The sequence below is a fragment of the Electrophorus electricus genome, chromosome 21, assembly GCF_013358815.1.
Source record: "Electrophorus electricus isolate fEleEle1 chromosome 21, fEleEle1.pri, whole genome shotgun sequence".
Taxonomy (NCBI): domain Eukaryota; kingdom Metazoa; phylum Chordata; class Actinopteri; order Gymnotiformes; family Gymnotidae; genus Electrophorus; species Electrophorus electricus.
The window spans coordinates 4,131,336-4,157,690 of record NC_049555.1 but is presented as its reverse complement, the minus strand read 5'-3'; the positions used below and the strand labels follow the sequence as shown (position 1 = coordinate 4,157,690).

General features: G+C 49.6%; 1 long non-coding RNA gene across 1 annotated transcript in view; it reads left to right on the top strand.

Annotated features, from left to right (window-relative positions):
• The first annotated feature begins 2,231 nt into the window (after positions 1-2,231).
• LOC113585717 overlaps positions 2,232-26,355 on the top strand; it is a 35,366-nt gene continuing 11,242 nt past the window's right edge. The window contains exons 1-3 of the long non-coding RNA XR_003411546.2: positions 2,232-2,287; positions 3,746-4,056; positions 23,772-23,893. This is a non-coding gene — a long non-coding RNA (uncharacterized LOC113585717). The remainder of the gene's footprint in view (positions 2,288-3,745; positions 4,057-23,771; positions 23,894-26,355) is intronic.

Sequence of the window (26,355 nt, the reverse complement as noted above, 5' to 3'; positions counted from 1 at the left end):
GACACACTGCGTGGTATGTTCCTCCAGTGTAGTGGCAGTGACAGCAATGTACTTAGCAGGGTTCCTACGTTAACATAGGAAACTGAGAAGTTATGAGAACTGTATGAAATTAACTGTGTGTGTGTGTGTGTGAGAGAGAGAGAGAGAGAGAGAGAGAGAGAGAGAGAGAGAGAGAGAGAGACATGGGAGCAAGATTGAGAGATGGTGGCATTTTGCGGGTCCTGATATGTGTGTATGCTGTGAGAGGAGAGGTGACAGTACCTGTAAGGCGTGAGATTTTGAGATTTCTCCTGAGAGGTCTCCTCCACTGCCCTCTGAAGAGTGGCAGGGAAACCCCAACAGTACGAGACATGGTGAGAGCGAATGGAGACTTAAAAAGAATGAGCGACAGAGAGAAAGGTGAGAAACAGGTGCTTCCTGCACTGTGAGAGTGGCTTGTGTGTGTGCGTATGTATGTGTGTGGGAGGGAGAGAGAGAGAGAGAGGGAGAGAGGAGCGTACAGTGGTTTTGTGTGCATGTGCATGGTTGTGGTCTGTGGGTGTGCCTGTGTGTGAGCGCTTGAGTGTGTGCGTGCATGACAGCCTGTAGGCAGCGTGTGTATGTGTGTCATCCTGTGGTGCGTGTGTGCGTGTGTGTGTGTGTTGTACCTGGCTCGCGCTCAGACAGCCCCATTAATCCTGCTTACTGGCGAAGCACAGCGGCAGAGAGATAAAGAGCCAAATCCCTCGTTCCCTCTCTCTCTCTCTCTCTCTCTCTCTCTCTCTCTCCCCCCCCCCCTCCTCCCCCGCCTTTCCTTCTCTCGTGCTCCCTTCCTCTTTCTGTTCCAGGGCTTTCCCCCCCAACCTCCACCTTAGACATCGCTCCCTCCCACTCTCTCTCTCTCTCTCTCTCTCTGTCGCTCTCTCGCTCTCTCCACCACCCCCGCCCACCCCCTGTCTCCGCGGGCGACGCTGACCCCGCCTCCCTCCCCGCAGGGACCTCAGGGCGGGGCTTCTCCGGATCACGCTGCCGCGCCAGGGTGGCTCGCCCTCTGCGCCGGCAGCCGCGCGACTCGGGCAAGCGGCGCCGCGGTAACGGAATCCGCCCTCGCGCCCCAGGGGATGGGGGGCAGGGCGGGGGGGGGGGGGAAGTGGGAGGCAGAGGGGTCGGAGGGGTGGGGGCAAGCTTCAAAGGGAGAATTAAACGGGCAGAGTTAGAGCGGGGCGGGATTTACCTGCCGGCTGCCTTCACGGACTAATGCGCGCAACCAATTGGCACAAGCGTGCCAAGTCCAGGCCTGACGGGGGGAAACTGGTGACAGCTGGGGAGAACGCAGGCTCTGGTGCTGATTACTCCGCCAGGTGCGGCTGACGCAAGAGGAAAGCGGCCCCAGGACTGTCGACTGGCCAGCCTTTTAAAAAAGGGGCCATTTAAAAACGAACCAGTCGCAGCTTCTGAGGAATGTTCGATGCCGGATTTGGGTTACGGCCGAAGACAATTGGCCAGCGAAAGAACCCGTTTTCTCGTCGAGGTGTTGAGACGGAGGCTTTGACGCCGGAGCCGTCTGTGAGCCGGGGAAATGCCCGGTGTCAAGGTTAGAGGACCTCTGCTAACCGGCCCACCTGGGAGTGGCTTCGCATTCGCGGACTGGGTGGACAGCCATGGGCTTCCGTGCTCACGCTTCGCACCGTTCCTCCTTTCCAGCGTCACCCTTGCGTTCGGGTGTGTGTTGCGCACCCTCACAAGCATGCGCACGCCCTGTTCATTATACTATTTTGGAAAGGTCTCCACTGGAGTCAGAAATGGCTCACGGGCTAATTTGAACTCACACAGGTTACTCATCAAGTGATGACGCAGTATTCGCTATTTGGTATCAAAGTTCCTTCACCAACATGATTCATGAACCACATACACACGCAGAGACACACAGACAGACAGACAGACACACACACACACACACACACACACACACACACACAGTTTTTCTGCTCACACCTCTCAAGCCATCACACAGCCATCAGACTCATTTCATCTTCTGTTCTCACCCTCTCTCTCTCTCTCTCTCTCTCTCTCTCTCTCTCCCCTCCTCTCCCTCAAGGGGCCACAGTGCTCGATATATTAATAGCATCAGCCGGCGTGTCCCAATTCCCAAAGCAGGGGAGGAATTCCCCCCTCCCTTCCCGCCATCGCTCCCTCTCTCGCTCTCTCTCTCTCTCTCTCCTCTGTCACTCCCCCTCTCTCTCTGTCTCTCTCTCTTTCTCTCTATCCAGCTGGGGAGCAGACTCTCACGTAGTTGGAGATTTGGCCTGTGAGTACCCTTCAGCTGCAGATCAAAGCCACAGGCTACACACGCACACACAGACTCGCATTCCCTCACACAGACACAGACACACACACACACAGCCTGAGAAAGGCCATATAAACCGGCTGGTGGGAGAGACCTGGGGTGTGGCTCTGTGTGTGTTTGTGTGTGGGTGTGTTTATTTCTGTGTGCGACATGTGCTTGTGTGTGTGTGTGTGTGTGTGTGTGTGTGTGTGTGTGTGTGTGTGTGTGTGTGTGTGTGTCTGTGTCTGTGTGCGCGCGCATGCTTGTGATGAGGGCGGGTGTGATCTGAGGTCAACAAACAAGGCTTAGAGGCTGCAGATCCACCAGACAGAGCCTCCACTGTATGGAACTGACCCCACTGTATGGAACTGACCCCCACTTTACAAAACTGACCCACACTGTACGGAACTAACCCCCACTGTATGGAACTGACCCCCACTGTACAAAACTGACCCCACTGTATGGAACTGACCCCCACTGTATGGAACTGACCCCCACTGTACAAAACTGACCCCACTGTATGGAACTGACCCCCACTGTATGGAACTGACCCCCACTTTACAAAACTGACCCCCATTGTACGGAACTGACCCCCACTGTATGGAACTGACCCCCACTGTACAAAACTGACCCCACTGTATGGAACTGACCCCCACTGTATGGAACTGACCCCCACTTTACAAAACTGACCCACACTGTACGGAACTGACCCCCACTGTATGGAACTGACCCCCACTGTATGGAACTGACCCACACTGTACGGAACTAACCTCCACTGTATGGAACTGACCCCACTGTATGGAACTGACCCCCACTTTACAAAACTGACCCCCACTGTACGGAACTAACCCCAACTGTATGGAACTGACCCCCACTGTACAAAACTGACCCCACTGTATGGAACTGACCCCCACTGTATGGAACTGACCCCCACTTTACAAAACTGACCCACACTGTACGGAACTGACCCCCACTGTATAGAACTGACCCCCACTGTACAAAACTGACCCCACTGTATGGAACTGACCCCCACTGTATGGAACTGACCCCCACTTTACAAAACTGACCCACACTGTACGGAACTGACCCCCACTGTATGGAACTGACCCACACTGTATGGAACTGACCCCCACTTTACAAAACTGACCCACACTGTATGGAACTGACCCCCACTGTACAAAATTGACCCCCCCCCCACTGCACAGAACCCACTCACTTCCTGCATGTATTGGAGGGGGGTAACCCACTGCATGGATCTGACCCTGTGCTATTGTTTTTGGGCAGGGGTGGGGGCATGGCATGGCACTGACCCACTGGCTGTTTTGTGGGTGGGATCTCACTTTACGGAACTGACCCACTGCCTGTGTGTGGGAGGTGCTGGTCTGTGATGAACTTGGCAGGACACAACCTTTTTTTTTTTTTTTTTTTTTTTTTTTGCAGACACAGAAGCCCAGAGTGCCTCTATAATCCCCCAGTGCGGCGTTCCTGACCCACGGTCCTCTGGGACACCTAACCTCCCAACACAGCACAGCAACTTCATTCTTTCTTCATTGACTTCAGATCTCTCTCCTCCTCCATGCTCAGCGTTTAACGGCAGAGCCTCGGGCTGCTCCAGCGTCGGAGCCAGAGTCTTCACTGAAGCGGGTCAGGTTTCAGCCGTTTGCCTCACAGTGGGAGTGCGGCACTGGGATAAACGCGAGCAGAGCTACACGCACATAAACCATTGATGTGCCGGCCGGGGCTACGCTGAGGTAACCATCTGCTAGCATAGCGCACTGGGCACCAACCTCTGTGTGTGTGTGCGTGTGTGTGTGTGTGTGTGTGTGTGTGTGTGTGTGTGTGTGTGTGTGTGTGTGTGTTTGAGTGAGAGAGTGAGTGGGTGCATGAATGAGTGAGTGAGGGAGAGAGAGGGCGAGAGAGAGAGAGAGACACACACACACACACACACACACACACACACACACACACACACACACACACACACACACACACACACACACACACACACACACACACCAATCCGCACCGCCGGCGATAACCGTTTGATGTTCTCTCCCTGCTCACTTGTCCTTGGGACATCTGATGCTTCCTTTAATTCTCTCTCTCTCTCTCTCTCTCTCTCTCTCTCTCTCTCTCTCTCTCTCTCTCTCTCGCTTTTTTTCCCTCTCGCTCTTTTCATCAGGTACTTTCTCGCGTTCGCGTGTGCCGCCGCAGCTATTAAAAGCGCACCGCAAATGGAATTCCTCAATATCGCTCCGCGCGCCTCTTTGATCTAAGAGCGAAACCGAGCGTGCGAGATAGAGCGAGACGGGAAGGGGGAGAGATACAGAGGAGGAGGGGGACGCTCGCACCAGCTGCCAAATTGGCAGCGCGTCGTATCAAGCACGGGCTCGGCGGATTCTAGCCTGTCCCGCGGCGTTGTGGCAATGACATTTCCCCCTTTTCTATTCGTGCATCAAAGTTTTATCCATTTACCTCAGTCTCTGGCCGCCCAGGTCGTCTTTGGGCTTTTCATTGAGCACGTGCCAGAAATGGTTTACCAAGAAAGTGCCAACGATTATTGTTACTCATGATGACTGGTTCTCGATATTATCATTATTATCATTTTTTTTAAGTTTCCTCTTTTAAATGACAGGGAGTTTGGAGGAACTTCGGAACTTCGGTACTGCGTCGGACACAGGTGTTAAATGTCCGTTTAAATATTGATAAGGGCGCAAGTGAAGCTCATCGAAGCATAAAGATGAAACATGGAGCGCGCGCATTAGCACGCGCGCGCACGCCGCAGGATACTGAAGGGTAACGTGCGCGTCCTTTACTGCTGCCCGACCAGCTGGATCGCAGGCTGCGTTCCTGTGCGTGAAGGATGTCTGACGGAACGTCCTTTATAGGCGTCTCTCGTTCTCTCCGCTTTTCCTCTGTGAACCGTAAATAACAGTAACTGTTCGTAAATAGCCAGTTGCTTAGGCCCGCGTGGAGGCTGGGACGAGGCTCACCTTCGTCTTCTCGCTGTCGCCAGACGGCCTGAAGCCGTGCGGAGAGCTGTTAGCATTTAGCATGCTTACTGTTGATCACACACTGAGTGTAACAGCGATCTCAGGTCTACGCACACACTGTTGCAGTGGCAGCACCATTTTTGCTTATTCGTAGCGCATAGGTGGGAATTGTTTCCGCGCATGCGTCTGTGTATATACGAGTGTTCGTCTGCTGGTGTGCGTCTGTGCGCGCGTACATGTGCAGGTACGGGCACACGTACTTTTCAGATGGCGCGTGTGTTTGCATGCAAGCCTGTGTTTTTTTGAAAAAATATTTCTTTATTTATTTATTGAGGCTTCGCGCATCTCGATACTTGTGTTTTCTTTTTATCTCCAAAACATTTAAATGGAGTTTTACACGCATGAAACCCAAGAAAGCAAAGAGAGAAGAAAGGAGAGCGAGAGAGAGAGAGCATATTGTCTTCCCTAACAGTGAGGACTAGGAGAGAGAAGAAAATTGTGTGAAGAAAAACGATGGCGAAAGATAAAAGGGATAAAATGAATACATCCACAAAATGTTAGACAGAGAGAAAGCATGCGTCACAAGGAAATTAAAAGACAGCGATCACAGCAAGGGCTGAAGAGACAGACAGAGAGAGAGACGGGGATCTGTTTTTATGTCACTATGTAATCAGCTGACAATCACCTTTCTTCTTAGACGACAAAGTCCTTCAATTACTCTACACATGTAGGAGCCAATCTTACCTATGAAAATTCGATTTTAATCACCACACTACAGGTCTGGTGAATGTAGATTTAAATGCTTTAATGCTCTTATTTGGTGCATTAATTGTTTATGTATAAATGTTTGCATTACAATAAATAAAAACACAGTTTTAATATGTGTCAGTAATGTGTGTTTTATAGAACCATTTCTTTATCAACAATTCTTTATCAAAGTAATGGTGCACTCATGATGCACTTTCTATAGCAGGGATGTAGTCCAGTCTGGAGTCTGGTCCTACAGATGTTCTGATGTAGCCTAGTCTAGCACACCTGGTTCTAATGCTGAGACCTTACTGAAAAACGTGAATAACCGGACCAGGCATGTGAGAACAGTGCTGGACTTGAACTCTGCATGATGGCAGAGCACCAGGACCCGGGAAGCCCTGGTTTATAGCCTCAACCCCTCCCCCCCATCACAACCACACACACACTGCTTAGACAACGGTTGTAGCGTATTTATTAGACTATTGAGAAGTGTGTTTTCAAAAACGTTTGTAGTAGTATGCAGGGTGTGTATTGTGAGAGAGAGAGAGAGAGAGAGAGAGAGAGAGAGAGAGAGAGAGAGAGAGAGAGAGAGAGAGAGAGAGAGAGAGAGAGAGAGAGAGAATTTTGCTAGGGTTGGCACAGTCTTGGAGCCATTCTGACAGTCTTTGATGGCCTCCCAATGCCTGCTGCTTCACTCTCACTCACTCACTCACTCACTCACTCACGCACGCACGCACGCACGCACGCACACACACACACAGACAGAGAGAGCGAGCCAGGATCAGACAGACTGTTGCAAGCGAACGGGGAAAGATAAGAGTCGTTTCAGAGCGAGGGATGAAATATGAAAGAAAGAGAGCAAGTCTCCATCGTCATTATCTTTTAGCGCTCAGACAGAGCCGCTGGAGTCCTCCCCATGATGCATTGCTCTTCAGCAGCCAATAAGAAAGCCCGATGCAGGTATACCAGCATTTCATTTAGCAGGCAGTTTCAAATGAACTCCGTCTGCAGGTTAAAGCCGCGAGACAAGACTCACAGCGCCTGCACTTATTCTGCAACCATCTACGCTTTGCAATAGTAGCACTAACTAGTTCCTCGGTAAAAACACGTGACTATTATCCTGGGACCGGCTCTCATGCGACTGTAACGACCGCTGCGTGCGTATTGCGTTCGGTCCTCATGGAACGCACTGTGTTTGGGACAGTGTCTGGGACATTGGTCTTCTCCATAAATATACCAACCAACAAACAAATTCTTGAACCATTAACGACTCGTTTACAAACAAATTCTGGTACCTGCACAATTGGAGAAGTTACAAGATTTTTAAAAATCATAGTTATATTTTGTAAGTAAGTTGGTTAAACGGATAAACTGTCTTCTAGCAAATCAAACAAACACAAATGCGAGATTTCTTATTGTGGGTAAAACCTGATGGCCTACAGATTTTCGGTTCAGGTGTTCCTCGATCGCAGATGTGAAAATTACAGTGAAAATTACAATTACAATCACAGCTACTTTGAAGGCATATTCTTGTTTTTGATAATCCCGAGAAGCAGTGTAAATAACCACATTTCAAAAACTGCCCTCTCCCTCACCGTCCCCCTCGCTCTCCCTTTCCCACACTCTCTTCTGCGTCTGTTCCATTAGAGTCTTTCCTGTTCTCCTCATATTTCAGTTCCCGCTGCTCTTCGGCGCGTATCGACCGCGCGAGTGTTTGTGCGACGCGCCGTCACTGCCGCGCGCGCGCGCACACACTTTACGAATCACAAGTTCCGTCCTCGAGCACCCTGCTAACGACCATCCATAAAAGACAGAGAATGAAATCTGAAAGCAAAATGTTAATTCATAAACCTTCTGACATTCTAAGAAAATATAAAAGTAGTCCTAATTACGATTATCATTCCAGTGTTTTCTCTTGGGTATGGATATCAAATATCCAAAGAAATGTATTGGCTATTAAAAACAAGAACAAGCAGTTAGTTAACAATTACTATCAGTATTATTACTGTTGGTATTATGAGTCCGCTACCAAAAGCAAAAACAGGTTTATGTGGGACCTTCGGCTGCACTTATACCGCAGACAGATTCTTAACTTTTAAAGACAGCTGAAGCAGCTGGGGCGCGCGTGGCACGGACTCAGCAGCGCGGGCAGCGCCGGTGCGCGCCCGCGTGCCTCAGTCAGTACGCCTCTTCGTTCACTCGCTGCAAACCTTCTACAAACAACCCACATGCTTACCGACAGCGTGCCGAGGGAGGCTCAATTTTTTTTTTTTAAGATATGCGGAACAATTCGGACTAAACCGTCAGGAACGCAAACGCAAACTTAAATGCTCTTTTGGATCTCGAGATGACCAAAGGTTCGAGAACGTGCCATAATTTCCAGGTGACAACACCTGGACAGGCGATATCACGCCGGGAGGGAGGAGGAAATCAAATAGTCGCACAGTCACGGGGAGCTTTTACTGCCTACGTGCTACCAGTCAGAACGCCCTTTACTGAAATTCAAATTGAAATAGATATTGCGGTGCAGTTGGATGGATCGTGACTAGGAGGCACATGCGCCACCCGCGTGTGCAGTTGCAATTAATTAGCAATGCTCGCCAGCTCCAAGGACAGGTGGACACCACGGAGCTGCTGGGTTTGGACTCTAATGTTGGACTGAAAGTGGGATTGCGTTTGGACCAAGGTGTGGTAGCCCTCTTAGACCATGAAGGAATGGCACGACAACAGCAGGTTACATAAAAAGAGCTAGAAAGAGAGAGAGAGAGAGAGAGAGAGAGAGAGAGAGAGAGAGAGAGAGAGAGAGAGAGAGAGAGAGAGAGCGCATTCTGTCCCCAGTTGGGTTTCTCCGTATTCGACGGTTGGGAGGAGGTTTGAGTGAAACTCTCTCTCCTTTTTAATTGATCTGTAATTTAGTTCTGTGAAAGCACCAGCCAACTGCTGAGCTTCGACCCCCGCCCCCCGTCTCTTTTTCTGTCTAATTGGTGGAAGGCAGCCCTGTTTAATAGAGGCGGTCTCAGCTGAAAGCTTTCCGAGACTCGCACAATCAATCACGCACGCGCGCGCGCGCGCATTCTGTTCCCGACAAAAGCGCAAACGCACACGTTCCTGCCCTCTCCTTCTAAAATATATCTCTCTCTCTTCCTCGCTTTTGCGCTCAATCACTTGAGCATGCGCGTTTTGCGCATCTTCTGAAAAATTGCAAACACAGACACACCGCTCGTGTATCCGTGGCGTTCTAGAGTGATGTTCACGTTAGCCAACACTATTCTGCAGTTCCGCGCTCACACAGGCGCGCTCTCTCACATGCACACTCCTTTCTTGTCCTGTCTCTTTTCTTTCTTTCTCTTCCACTCTTTGTGTTTGTTGCAGGCTCCTGCTGTGTCTGCTCTGTGCACGGTCGTGCACGTATTAAAGCATCGCGTGTGCGCGCGAGAGAGAACGGGAATTCTGGATATAAAAAGATGGAATATCAGGAATGTAAACTGGGGTGGCGATTCGTTTAAGGTACAGGAAGAGAATCCACTAGATTAGATTTGGGCATAGAGGAGAGAGACAGAGAGAGAAATTTTAGTGTAGCAATTAAGCCTTACCAAGTTAATCATTAAAGAGATACGGAGGAAGATATCATAGACAGACAGACAGACAGACAGCTAGAGCGATATATCACACCATCAGAGCAGAAAAGCTCTGGTACCTTATCTCCCCGTGATAAGCTGAGGGGGAGCTGTTGGTACGTAGTCCCAGGAGCCGCAGGTGTGAACCCTGCAGGCCTCAAATGATACAGATGAGCATTTTGGCACAGCTGATACACACGCACGTACACACACACACACACACACACACACACACACACACACACACACACACACACACACACACACACGCACGCACGCACACACGCTCGCTCTGGTATTCCAAACCCACTGTAACAATGAACTTTTAGCAGTTAGCTACTCAACAGATGTAAACAGAGAGAAGGGGGGGGGGGGGGGGGGGGGGGGGTGGGGGGGGGGGGGGGGGGGGGGGGGGGGGGGGGGGGGGGGGGGTCTGTCATGGGTTCTCCATACTTGTACCGGATATGGGAAGATTTAATCCTCCCACTGTTTCTTCAGCCAAGGATGTACAATCATGCAAGGAAATTGGAACAACAAGCAACGGGTGCTCGTGTGTGTGTGTGTGTGAATGCGTTCATGCCTGTGTGTGTGTGTATGCACGCAGGTTGCAGTGGGATCGATAATCGGGTTGGAGGGCAGGCCTCAGTGTAAACCTCATTATTGACGCTTTGTTTTTAACAGCTAGAGATTAACACGGCACACCAACCTTTCACACACATCCCCCTATCTCTCTCTCTCTCTCTCTCTCCTCTCTCTCTCTTTCTCTCTCTCTCTCTCACTGTCCCCCCCTCCCCATCTGTCTCTCTCCTCCTCCTCTCCCTCTCACTCCATCTGACCCCTCCCTGACCCGCCTACGACCCCTCCTCCTCTCTCCGGCGGGTGCAATCAATGTGTAGGTCAGCCCGTAAGGGGCAAAGAGAGAGACAGCCGCTGTTACCGTGGGGATGCGAGGGAGAGGCGGTTGCCGTGGGGATGGAACGAGGTCGGTTGTTAATGCCATTCAGTCTATGTTCAGCCCTCTGCTCCACATCCTCATACACACATGCGCACATGCACGAACAAGCACACACACACACGAACACGCAAACACGAAAACACAAACACACACACACGCACACACACACGCAAACACACGAACGCACAAACACGAACACAGAGACACACGCACACGTGTGCATGCACACACGCACGAACACGCAGACATGAATGCAGAGGCACACACACAAACGCGCTCGTGCGCACACACAAAAACACACTCACACGCAGGATGAGGCTCGAGGAGGAAATGGGGTGTGTGCGGCGTCTCTCGTAGTCGATGCGGAAATCGATCGCGCGGCAGTTTGGTGACGAGATAGATAAATAGATGACAGGAGCGACAGAGCGAAGAGAATCGTTTAACCCTGCTGGGGGAGGGGGGGTGGTAACGACAGAGGAATTTAAAATAGAGAGGGAGAGAGAGAGGGAGAGACAGAGGAGGATGCAACTCCTCTCTTAAACACCTCCCTCAAAAAATCCCCCTCTCTCTCTCTCATTCTCCGAGCCCAGCTAGTTCTCTCTCTCTCTCTGATTTCCTCCTTTCCATCCTCTTCACAGGCCTCTAATTACTGAGTTGTGGGCTCGGACGCCCTTTACGATTCGTGCCTTTACTTTAAAAACCTCTTTGGTTTTTGTCTCTCTCTCACTATGTTCCTCTTTCTCACCCTTTCTTTCAACTATGTGCTACTTTGTTAGTCCAGAGTGCTGAGACACTTTAAGGTGTGTGTGTGTGTGTGTGTGTGTGTGTGTGTGTGCTCGTGTTCGAGCATGTGTGTGTGTGTGTGTTTCCTTGTTTGTTTTCTTCTCAGTGGTGCTGCAGACTCTGAATAGCATCTGCCCTGTGTTAACACGTGTGGTCCCTTGCAACACTCGTTGTATGAAAACACAGCGTGTAATGGGACATATGTTTGTATGGCATGTGTGTGTAGTGGTGTATGTTTAAGCCCAAGTGGTCTTTTTAAGAAGTTGTGTATGCACGTACTTGTTTATATCGATGAGCTGTGTGTGTGCATGTGTGTGTGTATGCATGCATGGGTAAGCTATAAGGCCATTGCATGTGAGTGTGTGTTTTTGAGTGCGTGCATACAAGTAGGTATATGCCAGCATAAGTTAAGGCCGTGTGTGTGTTTATTTATGCATCGTTGGCTATGTGTTTATGTGTTTCAATTTGTGTGTATTTCTTCAATAGTTGTGAGTGGGTTTCCTGCTTCGCTCTATGTTTGTGTGTATGTACTTCAATGGCTGTGTGGGTTTTATTGGCTTCGCTGTGTGTGCGTGTGTCTGCATGTGGTGTGTGTGTTTGCACGCATTTGTGATAGACGTCTGGCCTTCTATGCAGTGAGAGAAGGACAGAAAGGCCCTGTACGTGTTTGTGTGTGTTTGAGTGAGTGCCGGGGTGGTGTGTGTGTGTTTGAGAGATGGTTGGGGTGTGTGGGGGTGATAGCGCCCCTGAGTGACAAATACAGTTACTGTGCTGGGCACTGGAGTGAAGCAGGCAGACCTGAATGAGAAAATTAATTACCCATTCTCAGGAGCTTACGCTAACGCACGCATGCACGCACACACACACACACACACGCACACGCACGTACTAATCAGCCCCCCTCCACCCCCCAAGCATTTACCGGCAGCAGATCTGAGCAGGGCTTTGTGGGAGATGAAAGGTTCCGCGGTTGCCAGGTCGGTTGCCGGGGAGAGTTGCCGAGATGCAAGTGGCTTGCCTGGAAAGACCTGAAGGTCTGACGAGCAGACATGCAGGCACACACACAAACTCTCTCTCTCTCACATACACACACACACACACACACACACACACACACACACACACACTCTCTCTCTCTCTCTTTCACACACACAGACTTGCCCCCCCACCACACACACACACACACACACACACACACACACACACACACACACACACACATCGCTGTTCCCTCATGTGCAAAGATCCATCAAAGAAGCAATGTCCTTCAGATTTGCGTTGGTAGCCCAGCATGCACGCACACACATGCATGAGCCCCCCCACAGACACAGACAGACACACACACACACACACACACAAAAGGCTACTCGACTGATGGACACCTGGTTCACCTTCACCAAAGCAGACACGCTAATCTTCGTTTCCGTCACCATAGTCCCCATAAACAGGGCGGGAGTCTGACCTCATAACGCGCCTCCTGCCATAAAACGCTTAGCGCCCACTGCCCTCGGTAATCTCACGTTAACGTACCCATAATACCCGTGGGGGAGCAGACTGACCTCAGATCAGGCCTCCTACCTTCAGATGCCTCATGTACACTGACCTTGGAAGCATTCACAGCAGGGGAGCCCTTTCTTCCTGCACTGGATCCCGTTACATGGACACGGCCAGCCGGATCTGGCCGGACCACCCAGAGGAAGCAAGGGTCATGGCTCCGGAATCCGTCCGCCCCTTCGGGGAAGGGGAGCCTGTTTCAAACGCGAGTCGCTTGTTTCCCTCCCGTGAGCCGGAGACGTGATCAGACAGGATCGGCACCCCCAGCCTCCCCTCCACGTGTCGCATGAGTAATCGATCCGCGTTTACTTCCGCCCACTACGACCCTGCCCGCCCTGGCGGGATCACGCAGATCCAGATGTCACGGTTGCCGCCCTCCCGCCCGCCAGCTCGCCAGAGGAGTTGGGGGGTGGGTGGGCTGTCGGGACCGGCTGGTCTCGCGTGAGTCGTTTCGGAAACGCCCTCGCTCCCCTGCTGCCCTGTGCATCCGGATGTGAAGCAGGGTGTGAATGCTGATCTCAGACGAGCTGGGAAGCTGTGAAGATGGGAATGGTTAGGGTTTATTTGGACTTTTCTAAAACCGCTGTATTTGTCCGTTTGTTGGTCTCGTCGGTTGGCTGGCTGGTTTTATTGCTGCCCTTCTGGGACAAATCACTGTTTTCTGGCAAGAGGGTCAGAGAGGTTCCGTGAGTTTGAACCTGGACAGAGAAATGGTTCCCTCTTTACTTCTGTGTCCGTTTTATGGCTGGTTGGTTGCTTCAGTCAGAGACATTCTCTGCTGTTGGACAAACAACTCCGCAAAATGATACAAAAGGAAGCCTTCCAAGATTTTTTTGGAAGCTGGCAGCACACTCGTGATCGACTCTTTTACACATACAAACACACACACACAAAAAAAAAAATACTGTGTTACATGAACCAAGCCGTCCTGAGGTCTACCCCAGATTCTGTCATTTCTCAACAGGACTGAATGGTAAAGCTGATTGGTGGTTGTGTGTTGTGACTCCCCAAAGTCCGCCCCTCACCCGCCAAAGTGCTGCAGTGTGCACAGGCCATACAGGGCCTGGAAAGGCTGTGTCAAGTCCTATCCTGGTGGGTCTGATATGACCCCTGACCTTTGTCCTGAGTGCTGCGGGCAGCTTTGTCTGAATATATGTGCACTCTGCAGTATGGGTTAGTGAGTCAGGCTCGGAACGCCCAGGGGGATGAACACACAGTCACACACACACATGCGCATGCATGTACAAACAGAAATGCACAGCCACACACACTCACCTCTGGACTGGTTAAACCGTGGCAAGCACTTAGCTGTAGTGGACAGCACCACTGACTTTTAATTTTAATGACTGTACTGTTCACACTCACACTCTCTCCCTCTCTCACGCACAAACACGCATGCACATACACCATTCTGGATTCTGTGCCATCCGATTATCATGATACTGCAAAGACACGCACACCATCTCACATCTGAAAATCATGCTTGGTGTACGCACACAGCAATCTGATGTTAATAACACTGCACACACTCTCTCTGACACACACACACACACACACAGAGCTGTCGAATGTTCATGACACTGCATGCACGCCTACTGCCGTCTGGTGTTTGTGACTACACACACACACACACACACACACACACACAGACAGACACACACGCAGAGCTCTGACGGTGATGACGTTACACAGTCACGTCTGCTGGAAGCATGCCCATATCCGTGACGGTGATTAGTGCTGCTCTGCATGTGTGTGTGTGCGCTTGCAGACACGAATCTGCCAAACCATCTCCAGCAGCCAACTAATGTCCTCTGGGACCCTGCTCTCTGAACTGATACACCTACATACCCCCCCCGTCCCACACACACACACACACACACACACACTTACATCCACACACTCATTACACACACACCCAGCAACCCTTCTTTGTTGACACAAGAGAGACGTTGACACAAAATGTATTTTTTGTTGTTGTTTTTAAGGAACAGACAAAAACAAGCCGACGAACATGGACACACACGCACGCACGCACGCACGCTCGCTCGCGTGCACACACAGACATGACACCTGCCCTGACACACCAGTACACAACACTCAGCAAGTGTGGAGACAGTGAAGTCAGGTTGGTGCTGCGGATCAGAGATGAAAGGAGGCTCGGGCGTGGAGCGCAGGCTAGCAGTTCGTACTCGCGCGTTTGGAGGGGATTTGTCTTTTATTGTAGTGGAGTGAAACCCTTGAAGCTTCGCGTGCGCAACCAAAGCTAACAGCCTCTGTGGCGCCACCCTCAGACGCACTGGGGTCACCGCGCGTGTTTATGTTGCGTTCCGTTTTCCACGCGGGGGTAGGGGGGCTAGAGGGCGGGCACTGTGGAGTGGGGAACAGCAGCCATGCGCTGTGGGGGGTATACAAGTGGACCGTGTGTGTGTGTGTGTGTGTGGGGAGGACCATGTGAGTGCGTGCGCCACTCACACATAGGCAGACGCGCACCACCCTAGCAGACAGGGGTCCGTCTTGTCCGGGGTCTGTCCCAGGGACGTGCCCCGAGGGCTCTCGGTGCAGCCCATGTCTCTTTATAGGCATGCAGGAAGAAATAGGCTGCCGGAGGGTTTCAAATACCCGTGGCTGTATTTAGGAACTATCAGATTAGAGTGACTTCATCCTTGGGCATAATGTTCTGGGACCTGGAAAGTTTTAGTCATCACACACACACACACACACACACACACACACACACACACACACATCTAGAGATATAGACATACACACACGTGCACGCACACCAAACCTGTGCAATTTTCCATATGACAGCGTTGGCATTTAAGCCTTCTGTGAGCGAGTAAGCATGATGAGTTTAAATTTAATTTGCCACTAATTGCCCCCACACCCCCCTCTACCCCAGCCCGCGCCGCCCCCGTCCGCGCAGCGCTGCCTTTAGCGCAATCAGCCCGTTTAATGAACATACCTGCTCCCCTGGGCCAGCGCGCGGCTCTGTGCTGCGTGTTTATGCCTTGACGAAGGCAAACGGTTTTTCTTGGCTCGCGACACGGACGTGTCTTTGACTGGCGTTCTAATTGTCTGAGTCATACACGCGCGCACGTTCTTCCTGTCGCTCTCCGTGTCGCGCTCTCGCTCGCACACACCCATATGTCCGTGTCCTTGTCTATCCCGGAGGCGGCACCCTCTGCATCGCGCAACACATGGCGGGTTTAAGCACTGACCTCGGGATTATTCGTTCTCGCGCCTGTCCACCTCCTTTCCGCGCCCTTCTGCCACCCCCCCTCCCTTCCCCGGGGCGCTGACAGATCCCCCCTGATGGTCGGGGGGGGGGGGGGGGGTCTGCCGAGAGGATGGGGGTCGTGTTTGGCCAGCGGGAGAGCCGGTGTTCCGCGCAGACGCACGCGAACGCGTTCTTACCGCCGCACGCGAAAGACAGAAGGAGCGAAAGTGACAAGAGAGAGAAGTGCGGGGGTGGGGGTGGGGGTACAAATTAAGGCCAAATTAAATCCACGGCTAACCATGAGCCGTTTTCTCGGCTTCGTATAGGCGGCATTTAATTCGCATACGAGAGACGCTCTGCCGTTACCTATGACACATAAATCAATTTCATGAGGTGCGGGGGGCGGGGGACGCGGAGCGGCGAAGCTCGAGCCCTTTCCCAAACAAGCGGATAAAGCCAGCGTCGGCAAACAAACCCACGAGCGTCCTAAAAAAATCAGATGAAGTGCGTGTGTACACGGAATCTCAATTAGCGCGGTCCTGTTACGCTTAAACGAGACAGCAGCCTCTCCGCACGTGCCGAATCGATCAATTAATTAGCCAGTAGTGTTCAGATCCGCCGGAGCTTTTCAATCACGCGACGGCGCTGAGAGAGAGAGAGAGGGAGAGAGAGAGAGAGAGAGAGAGAGAGCGAGCGCAAAACAGAAATGAAGAATCGTGCTTTCTCTCTCTCGTCAACCGACAGCCGAATGAATAATATGCGCTCCAGAAGGCATTTCGCTGCGCGGACCGGGGGGGGGGGGGGGGTGGAATGAGAGAGCGGGAGGGAGGAGGGAGAAGGGAGGGAGGGAGAGAGCAATAAAAGCGCCGGGTCCTCGGAGGCTCTCGCTGACTCAGGGGCTGCATATATCAAAATGAGAGGGAAAAAAAGCAGAATTATCTGGCGCGCTGCGTACGCGTGGAGAATACAAATACCACACATTCACAAACGCGCGCACATGCACGCACACTGTCTGTCTCCCCGCACAGGAAAAGACATGATGAATTTGAGTCTCTTTCCGTAGGAGGAGGCGAATCTCCGTTCTCTCCCTTGACTGCGGTTTAGAGTAAGGCCCGGCAGGATCGCAGTCCGCCAGATCTAACAACAATGATTACAGGGATCTCAGAAAATAAATTATAATATAGAAGCGTTTCAGTGGACTATGGAGGTATACACAGGCAAGTCCTCCTGTGTAGGAATCGTAAACACACGCGCACACACAAAAACTTACGGTATAGAAATCTGACATCGCATCAGCTATAGAAGATTGTAATAGGTACATAAATATAAAATTTCTAAATACAACAGAATATAGATTTTCAGGTACACTATTGAAGTATAAAAGAGTAGTATATAACAAAATAACGTTTCTGATAGACCTAAGAGGAAAGGCTCAGAAAACGGGAGTGCATTCCGCGCTGGCTCTCTCGAGCGCTTACTCCGAGACACGCGCGCTTGCGCGCGCGCGCACGCACGCGAAGTGGAAAATTAATTCAGGCGCGGAGGGGGAGCGCTGACTGTGAATACTAATGTCAGCGCGTCCAAGGACTCCGGCGGCGAAGCTAGTGCTGAGCCACCCGCCACACACACACACACACACACGCACACACGCACACACACACACACACACACACACCAGGCACTTGCACACAGCCTCTTATCCCGGGCGCGGTGCAGTTAGACCACAGGAGTGGGTAAGTGCGGGCGTGCGCGTGTGACACACTGCGGGGCCTCTCAGCTCCTAACTGCTCTTTAATATCTGCGGGCCCGTGCTCCCTAATGAGCGTCTAACGATCCACGCGCTATTATGACTCTCTTCTTCCACTCGCTCGCTCTGCCGTTAACGTTTACTGGCCGCGAAAAAAAAAAAAAAAAAACGCCTGCCGCCGCTCATCTGCATACTAAAGGTCACGCGGCTGCTCCGGTAATTGGCTTCCGTCACTCTGAGAGACAGGGACGCACCGGCACGGAATGAAAGGACGTCGCCCACGCGATGCGTGACGTTCGGCAGGCACGCCAGTCGCTACTGGCGCCATTGGCGCTATTTGTTTTTGTTGTTGGATCGTTAGTTTTTATAAGTAAACACAAAGCGGAGCGAGAGCGAGAGAGACGCACACAGCAGCGCGCAATGGCCACCGTTCCCTGCACAATAAAACATTCTCCATGAAATATGGAAATCACTAAAATCCTGACGTGAATCTTCACACTCTCTTCATGCCAGTAGCACAGTTGGTAAACACAAACTTATGTCATTACTGCTGCAATAATGGTGCACCGCAGTAAACACCCCCACCCACCGTCTGTCTCACCATCACATCCGTCTTACTGCCAACCTATTTCGATGATTACCTGTCTCATTGCTCATCCAGCTGGCTCACTGACCATCTGTCTCACTGTTCATTTGTCAGTGCTTACTTCACATGTTGCCTGTCGCACTGCTCACCTGTTTCACTCATCATTTCCCCAGGCCTTGCCTGTTCGCCTATGCTTACCTATTCTACACCAGCTCCTGTTTCACTGAACACCGACTACCTGTCTCACTTCCTCCCGCTCCCTGATCACCTGTCTCGCCTTCCTCCTGGATAACTGTGGGCATCAGAAAGGGGATACAGAGCTACATTTTCCTAGAATATCGTACCAAAGCTAACGATAGGGTTAATTACGCAGCACAGAGCAAATGTTAAAATGCATGAATGATATAATTTCAGGGTATGTTTAAAAAAGTAAGAATATCCAATCCCCCCCCCCCCCCCCCTCTATTTATCATATGGGTACAGTAAACAAAGTTCTGCTGCATGTGAATATGGGCCACAGTGCGCTCTTACTGGTCCCAGTATCAGACTACGTAACCATTGATTCAGACCTTGAAATCTGTGTGATATGAATTTGTGTGACAGAGAAAGAAAGAAGCATAGCAAAGGAGAAAGAGAGGAGGAGAGAGAGAGACAGGCAGGGAGGAGAGAGGGAGACAAGCAGGGAGGAGAGAGAGAATGAACGAGGAGGTGATGATAACTGGCCTATTTTCACAATTGTCATATTCTCCGAGCCATTATATTTATGTAGCCGATGTGTCCATCTATGTGCGTGTGTGTCTCCATGTAGGTATGTTCGTGTGTGTGTGTTTAACACAGGTGGTTAGTCGTCGCTCATCACTTCCTTCTGCTCTGCTCTTATCTACACAGAGGCCACATTGCTGCTGTTGAATCTTAATTATTGTGATTTGGTTGCCAGGCACTAACGTACATGTGTGCATGTGTGCGTGCGCGCGCGCGTGTGTGTGTGTGTGTGTGTGTGTGTGTGTGTGTGTGTGTGTGTGTGTGTGTGTGTGAGTGTGCGTAAGACAGCGAGCTACAGAGACTGAGAGATTGAGCAAGAGAGAGAGTAAGTGAGAAATAATAGCGTTTTCTCAGCACACTCCAGGGCTGTGTTTTAGCTGCTCAGTGGCACACCGAATTCTGTCCCTGATACTTCCTGGACCCCAGTGCCCCTCCTAACCCCCCATAATGCATCACAAACAGTGTGTAATGGCCCACTGCTAGGACAGTTAAATGCCATTAATATAAAATTATGGATGGGCAAGAATCACAATGATTTTCAATGGAAAACGGCATTAGTATGCAAATTGTTCAATGTGGGATCCAATTATGAAAAAGTGAAGAATCATTGGGGGAAGTGCAGAATGGCAATTTAAAAAAAAAAAAAATGCGCTTAGGACTACAATTCTCGATGGCTTGATTTTCTCATAAATGTTTAATCTCACACACGCGCACGCATGCACACACACACACAGAGAGAGAGAGAGAGAGAGAGAGAGAGAGAGAGAGAGAGAGAGAGGATGGCAGACTAATGGGAAGATTGGCCAAAAAGTGTAGCCATCCATTGTACTTTCCCTCTTTCGTGTCGCCGTAGTCCCCCCTCCCTCTCTCGCTTTTTCGCCCTCCGCTGCAGAACTGAAAGAACCCAACTTATAGGAGCGTACTTGCTGAGGAAGGCGAAAGTTAAGATTTTTCTCACAAGGCAGCATCCACAAAATAGTTTTAAACAAGCGCATTCCTAAATTGCACACTAAAACAGACCCCCACTGATGTTTCTCGAACACGCTGGAACTGTGAGGCTCACCTACGACTCTCTGCCATTCAGCTTAGTCACATGGTGCAACTCTGCAAGTCCCGAGTTAATACTAGATAAGACAGCTAACCTTGGAACCCCGGAAGAGTTATATTTACTCCAAAAGTACACCACAAGGAACTCTAGTTGAAAAGGCCTCATACAATTAGGCCAGATGTATAACACTTAATTAAAATCACAAATAAAATACAAACTTTGCCAAACTTTAAGACTTAAAGCTGTTCCCAGTTCTGCCCGGAAACTATGTACTGTAGTTCTGCGTTATCAGCCACTAGTAGCTAGAGCTAGCTAGGGTTAGCCAACATGGCAAATATTTTTAGAGACATTCTAACTCTTAACACATTTTTACAATACATGGAACGTGTGTCGGGGGGGACATGTTCACGGGTTCAGGGAACAACGGCAAAAGTTAATCTTAATGCGTCCAATTGAATGAAAACTACGCCGTAAAAACATGCCAACACGGGCAATTATTTTTACACAGCTACAACAACAGCGACCAAGCCATCTGATTGGTTGAAAGGAACACGCTAATCTGATTGGTTGAAGGTCTATCTCCATCCTTCAATTAGGTAGAGATCAAGCTATGAGATTGGCAGAGAGTCTAACTCCGGTTGCCCTCAAACGTTATACACCCTCCTCTAGAGGATTAACTGACTAAGCACAAAAACAGGAAATACACACACACACACACACACACACACACACCTTGAAGGGTTATATATTGCCTTGATTCAGTGTCATGGTCAGACAATAGTGTCAGGGGTTGCGCGCACACGTATGCACACACACACGTCCATATAGAAGTGAATATATTTTTGTGAATGAACCACAGCATTCCATAACATTCTCAATTGGTGCATGAAATGCAAGTACTAGACTAGTTGCTGACATAATTATTTTACCATTAAGTCATTATGAACTGAGGGTTTCCATATGATAACCATTTTCATCAAATCTAAAAACCCTAACAATTTGGTCTTTATGATTGTTTAGTTTATGGATCATCTTACTGTGAAATCGCACAGCTTAATAGCTTTAAAAGGCTTAGGATCAACACTTACTATGATAGAGCATGTAAGAGAATGAGGAAGGCTAGCCAGAAGGTGTGTGTGTGTGTATGTGTGTGTGTATGTGTGGGGGTGTGTGTGTGTGTGTGTATGGCAGGAAGCGTTGTGTCGTTACGCCGAGGCTCTGGGGAAAAAATCTTCCTCTCGCTGCCTGCAGGTGAACAGCAGTAAACTCCCCTGCTGAGACCATCTAACACACACACACACACACACACACACACACACACACACACACACACACACACACACACACACACACACACACACACACACACACAGGTTCACTCTTTTCCCCGCTCCCTTTCCTCCTCTTGGCCCCACTGCTACCTCTTCCCTTCCTCCCCTCCCTCCCTCCCTCCGTTCTGTCGTTCGCTATCTACTCTGCCTCATTTCTCTCTGCTGTGCTTCCCCGACAGTCTGTCCTTTCCCTCCTCCTCCCTCTAAAACACACACACACACACACACACACACACACACACACACACACACACACACACACACACACACACACACACCCTCCCTCTCTCTCTAATTCTCTCTGTCTGTTTTTCTCTCACGCTGCCGGCACTTTTCCCTCCCAATCCACCCCCTTTCTTTCTGTTTTCCTTTCTCTTCCCCTCTCTCTCTCTCTCTCTCTCTCTCTCTCTCTCTCTCTTTCCCTCCCTCTCTCCTGCTCTCTCTGGCTGACTGGTATGAGGCCAACAAGGGGAACGTGACGTACATTGGCAGTGCTCACACAGGCTGCCTGAAAAACACACGTGCACGCACGCACACACACACAGACACACACACACACACATGCACACACACACACTCATGCACTATCTGAGGGTGTCGTGTGTGACGTACGCTGTCAGTGTGTGCCGGCTGTCTCCCTGCTTATCACAACTGTCAATCAGGGGATGTGACACCGCCTGTCAGACAGCACCGCTGGAACACACACACACACACAAGCACACACACGTGTGCACACATACACACATGCACGCACACACGCATGCACGTACACACTCATGCATGCGCATGCACACACGCGCACACACACACACACACACACACACACACGCAAACACACACACACACCTTTTCAGGTGAACAATGTTTGCTTCGCTGCCGTCTTCGCAGCTGTGCTCAGCTACAGCACAGCATGTCTGTCTACTGTCTAACACACACACACACACACACACACATACAAACATACAAACATACAAATATATTTACAAATCAAAATTAGGACCTGATATATACTCCCATAGGCACCTGGGTGAATTCTCCTGGGTAAGGCCTGTCACTCACCATTGTAATGTCAGGCAGGACTGATCCCTGTGTGTGTGTGTGTGTGTGTGTGTGTGTGTGTGTTTGCACGGCATCTAATGTACATGCCTAAACACTCACTTCCATCTCCACCCTTTCCTCTAGTTCCCCCTCTCTATCTCTCAGACACACAAGCAGCCTACGAACATGGCTGTGGCTGGAGGTGAAAGGTGAAAGGTCAGTAATGTTGTTGTCGAAAGCAGCCAGTCCCTGAGTGGGTGGGCACAGTCCCACTGGACAGCCAATCAGAATCCATACCCTGCTTCCTCTACCCTTTACCTACGTGTGTGTGTGTGTGTGTGTGTGTGTGTGTGTGTGTGTGTGTGTGTGTGTGTGTGTGAATATTCAATTATATTTTGTCCTCCAAGTTTTTTTGGGACCTTTGATGACTTGGAAGTAGAGTGTGTGTCAATGTTGGGTCACAAGTCACTCTGTCCATGAGTGATTTAGGAGTTTGTGTCTGTCTTTGCCTCTGTGTGTGTGTGTGTGTGTGTGTGTGTGTGTGTGTGTGTGTGTGTGTGTGTGTGTGTGTGTGCGCACATGCAAATGCATCTATGTATGTGTGTGTGTGTGTTTCTCTGTGCGTGGAGTATTGCTGGATTAATTGGTGCTCTTAAAATGTCATGCAGTCACTGCCAGAGAAAGGTGACCCAGCATCAAAGATTCAGATATTTCCCCTTCTCTGTCTCTCCCCCTCTCTCTCTTTCTTTCACACTCATTCTCTCTTGTTCTAGCTCCATCTATCCATCTTTTTCTCTCCATCCCTTCCACTATGTTCTTTTCTTGCTTCCTCTCTGGGTTTCCTCGCTCTCTCATTCAGGAGAGATGGAAGGAAATAAGCACTGTTTTTTTTAAGTTGCTTTCCAGGAAGACAGAGTTCAGTGATAAACAAAACACTGTTTCTCTTTCTCTCTTTCCCCCTCTGTGTGTGTGTGTGTGTGTGTGTGTGTGTGTGTGTGTGTCCTGCCCGTGTGCGTTCTGTCTCTCTCTTTCTTCCTCTGTGTGTGTGTGTGTGTGTGTGTGTGTGTTCTGCGGACACACAGATCGTTCAAATAACAGGCTCCATCTGACAACCGCTCCTTACAAACGGCACAATTGTGGGACGTTTATTTTTCCAATCGTTCCCAGATCTGGATTTTCTCCTGCTGCCGCGTCGGCTGGGCAGGTTAGTGCTAGCAGTCTCAGACATGCGATGCCACACGTTTGGGCGTGTGAAACAGAAACACCAAAGTGACAAAAGCTGAAACCAAATATGCTCGATTGGTTCTGGATATACACTACAGTCACGTGTGAGAGAGAGAACAGTCTGGATATACACTACAGTCACGTGTGAGAGAGAGAACAGTCTGGATATACACTACAGTCACGTGTGAGAGAGAGAACAGTCTGGATATACACTACAGTCACGTGTGAGAGAGAGAACAGTCTGGATATACACTACAGTCACGTGTGAGAGAGAGAAAGTTCTGTATATACACTCCAGTCACATGTGAGAGAGAGAAGGTTCTGGATATACACTACAGTTGTGTGAGAGAGAAGATTCTGGATATACACTACAGTCGCGTGTGAGAGAGAGAAAGTTCTGTATATACACTCCAGTCACATGTGAGAGAGAGAAGGTTCTGGATATACACCAGTCATATGTAAAAGAGAGAGAAGGTTCTGGATATACAGTACAATCACATGTGAGAGAGAGTAGGTTCTGGATATACACTATAGTCATGTGTGAGAGAGAGAAGGTTCTGAATATACACCAGTCACATGTAAAAGAGAGAGAAGGTTCTGGATATACTCTACAGTCACATGTGGGAGAGCGAGAAGGTTAGATCTGGATATACACTACAGTCACATGTGAGAGAGAGAAAGTTCTGAATATACACTACAGCCACGTGTGACAGAGAGAAGGTTCTGGATATACACTACAGACACAGGTGAGAGAGAAGGTTCTGGATATACACTACAGTCACATGTGAGAGAGATAAGGTTCTGGATATACACTTCAGTCACATGTGACAGAGAGAAGGTTCTGGATATACACTTCAGTCACGTGTGAGAGAGAGAAGGTTCTGGATATACACCAGTCACATGTGAGAGAAAGAGAAGGTTCTTGATATACGCTACAGTCACATGTGAGAGAGAGAAGGTTCTGGATATACAGCAGTCAACTGTAAAAGAGAGAGAAGGTTCTGGATATACACTACAGTCACATGTGAGAGAGAGAAAGTTCTGGATATACACTCCAGTCACAGGTGACAGAGAGAAGGTTAGGTTCCGGATATAGACTACAATCATGTGTGAGAGAGAGAAGGTTCTGGATATACACTACAGTCACATGTGAGAGAGAGAAGGTTCTGGATTTACACTATAGTGTCATGTGTAAGAGTGAGAAGGTTCTGTATATACACTTCAGTCACATGTGAGAGAGAGAGAAGGTTCTGGATATACACTACAACCACATGTGAAAGAGAGAAGGTTCTGGATATACACTACAATCACGTGAGAGAGAAGGTTCTGGATATACACTACAGTCAGGTGTGACAGAGAGAAAGTTCTGGATATACACTATAGTCATGTGTAAGAGTGAGAACATTCCGGATATATTCTACAGTCACATGTAAGAGAGAGAAGGTTCTGGATATATTCTACAGAGACGTGCTCCATTTTCACTTCCTCCTTCTACTGTGAACTTTTGTCCGTATTGCCCTGGTTACATTGTCCTCTCTGTCTCTCTCTCTCTCTCTCCCTCCTCTTTCTCTGTGTCTCTCCTGCACTCTTTTTCTGTCTTTCCTTCTCTGTCTTCTTCCAAAAATAGTATATTTAAATAGTTTATTCAATTCTGCATCTACCACAATTAAACATACACACACACATACACACACACACACACACACACACACACACACTGTGTTTCCTCTTTGCCTCTCACATCTGAACTGTGCACTGCCAGCGAACCTGCCGTGACCATGATGTCATTATTTCCCCACAGAGCAGCCACTCTGTTTGGCGTCTGCGTGAATGTGTGTGTGTGCTGTGTCTGTGGGTGTGTGTCTGCGTGTGTGTGAGAACATTCGCGTACGCGGCTGTTTGTCGGAAAATTCCTCTGTCTGGTAGCTTCATGGAACGTCTGAGTTTACTGGCACACCGGACTTAGTGTGTGTGTGTGTGTGTGTGTGTGTATGTGAGTGTGTGCGGGTGTGTGTGATCCCACACTATTGGGTGAAAACACATTTGTGTTTTTCTGCACATTTCTGCACACTTTTTATCATATATAATTTACTTATAAAACTAAGTCACTGAAAATACAGAATCAATACATAAATGTATATATTTCAGGAATTTGTGTGTGTCTTTGCGTGTGTACATAGGCCTGTGTGCACCTGTGTGTGCTGTTCTTGTGTCTGTGAGTCCAGGTTCACATTAGAGCTGTGTCTATGATAGGACAGTCATAGAACAGGCTCTCTTATAGTTTAAATTCTCTAAATGTTCCACTTTGTGTGTGTGCACGTGGTTGTGTGTCTGTGTGTATGTCCATGTGTGCCTTTGTGTACGTGTAGTTGCGAGTCTGAGTGTTTGCCTGTGTGTGTGTGTGTGTGTGTGTGCGCGCGTGTGCGCAAGTGAACATACATG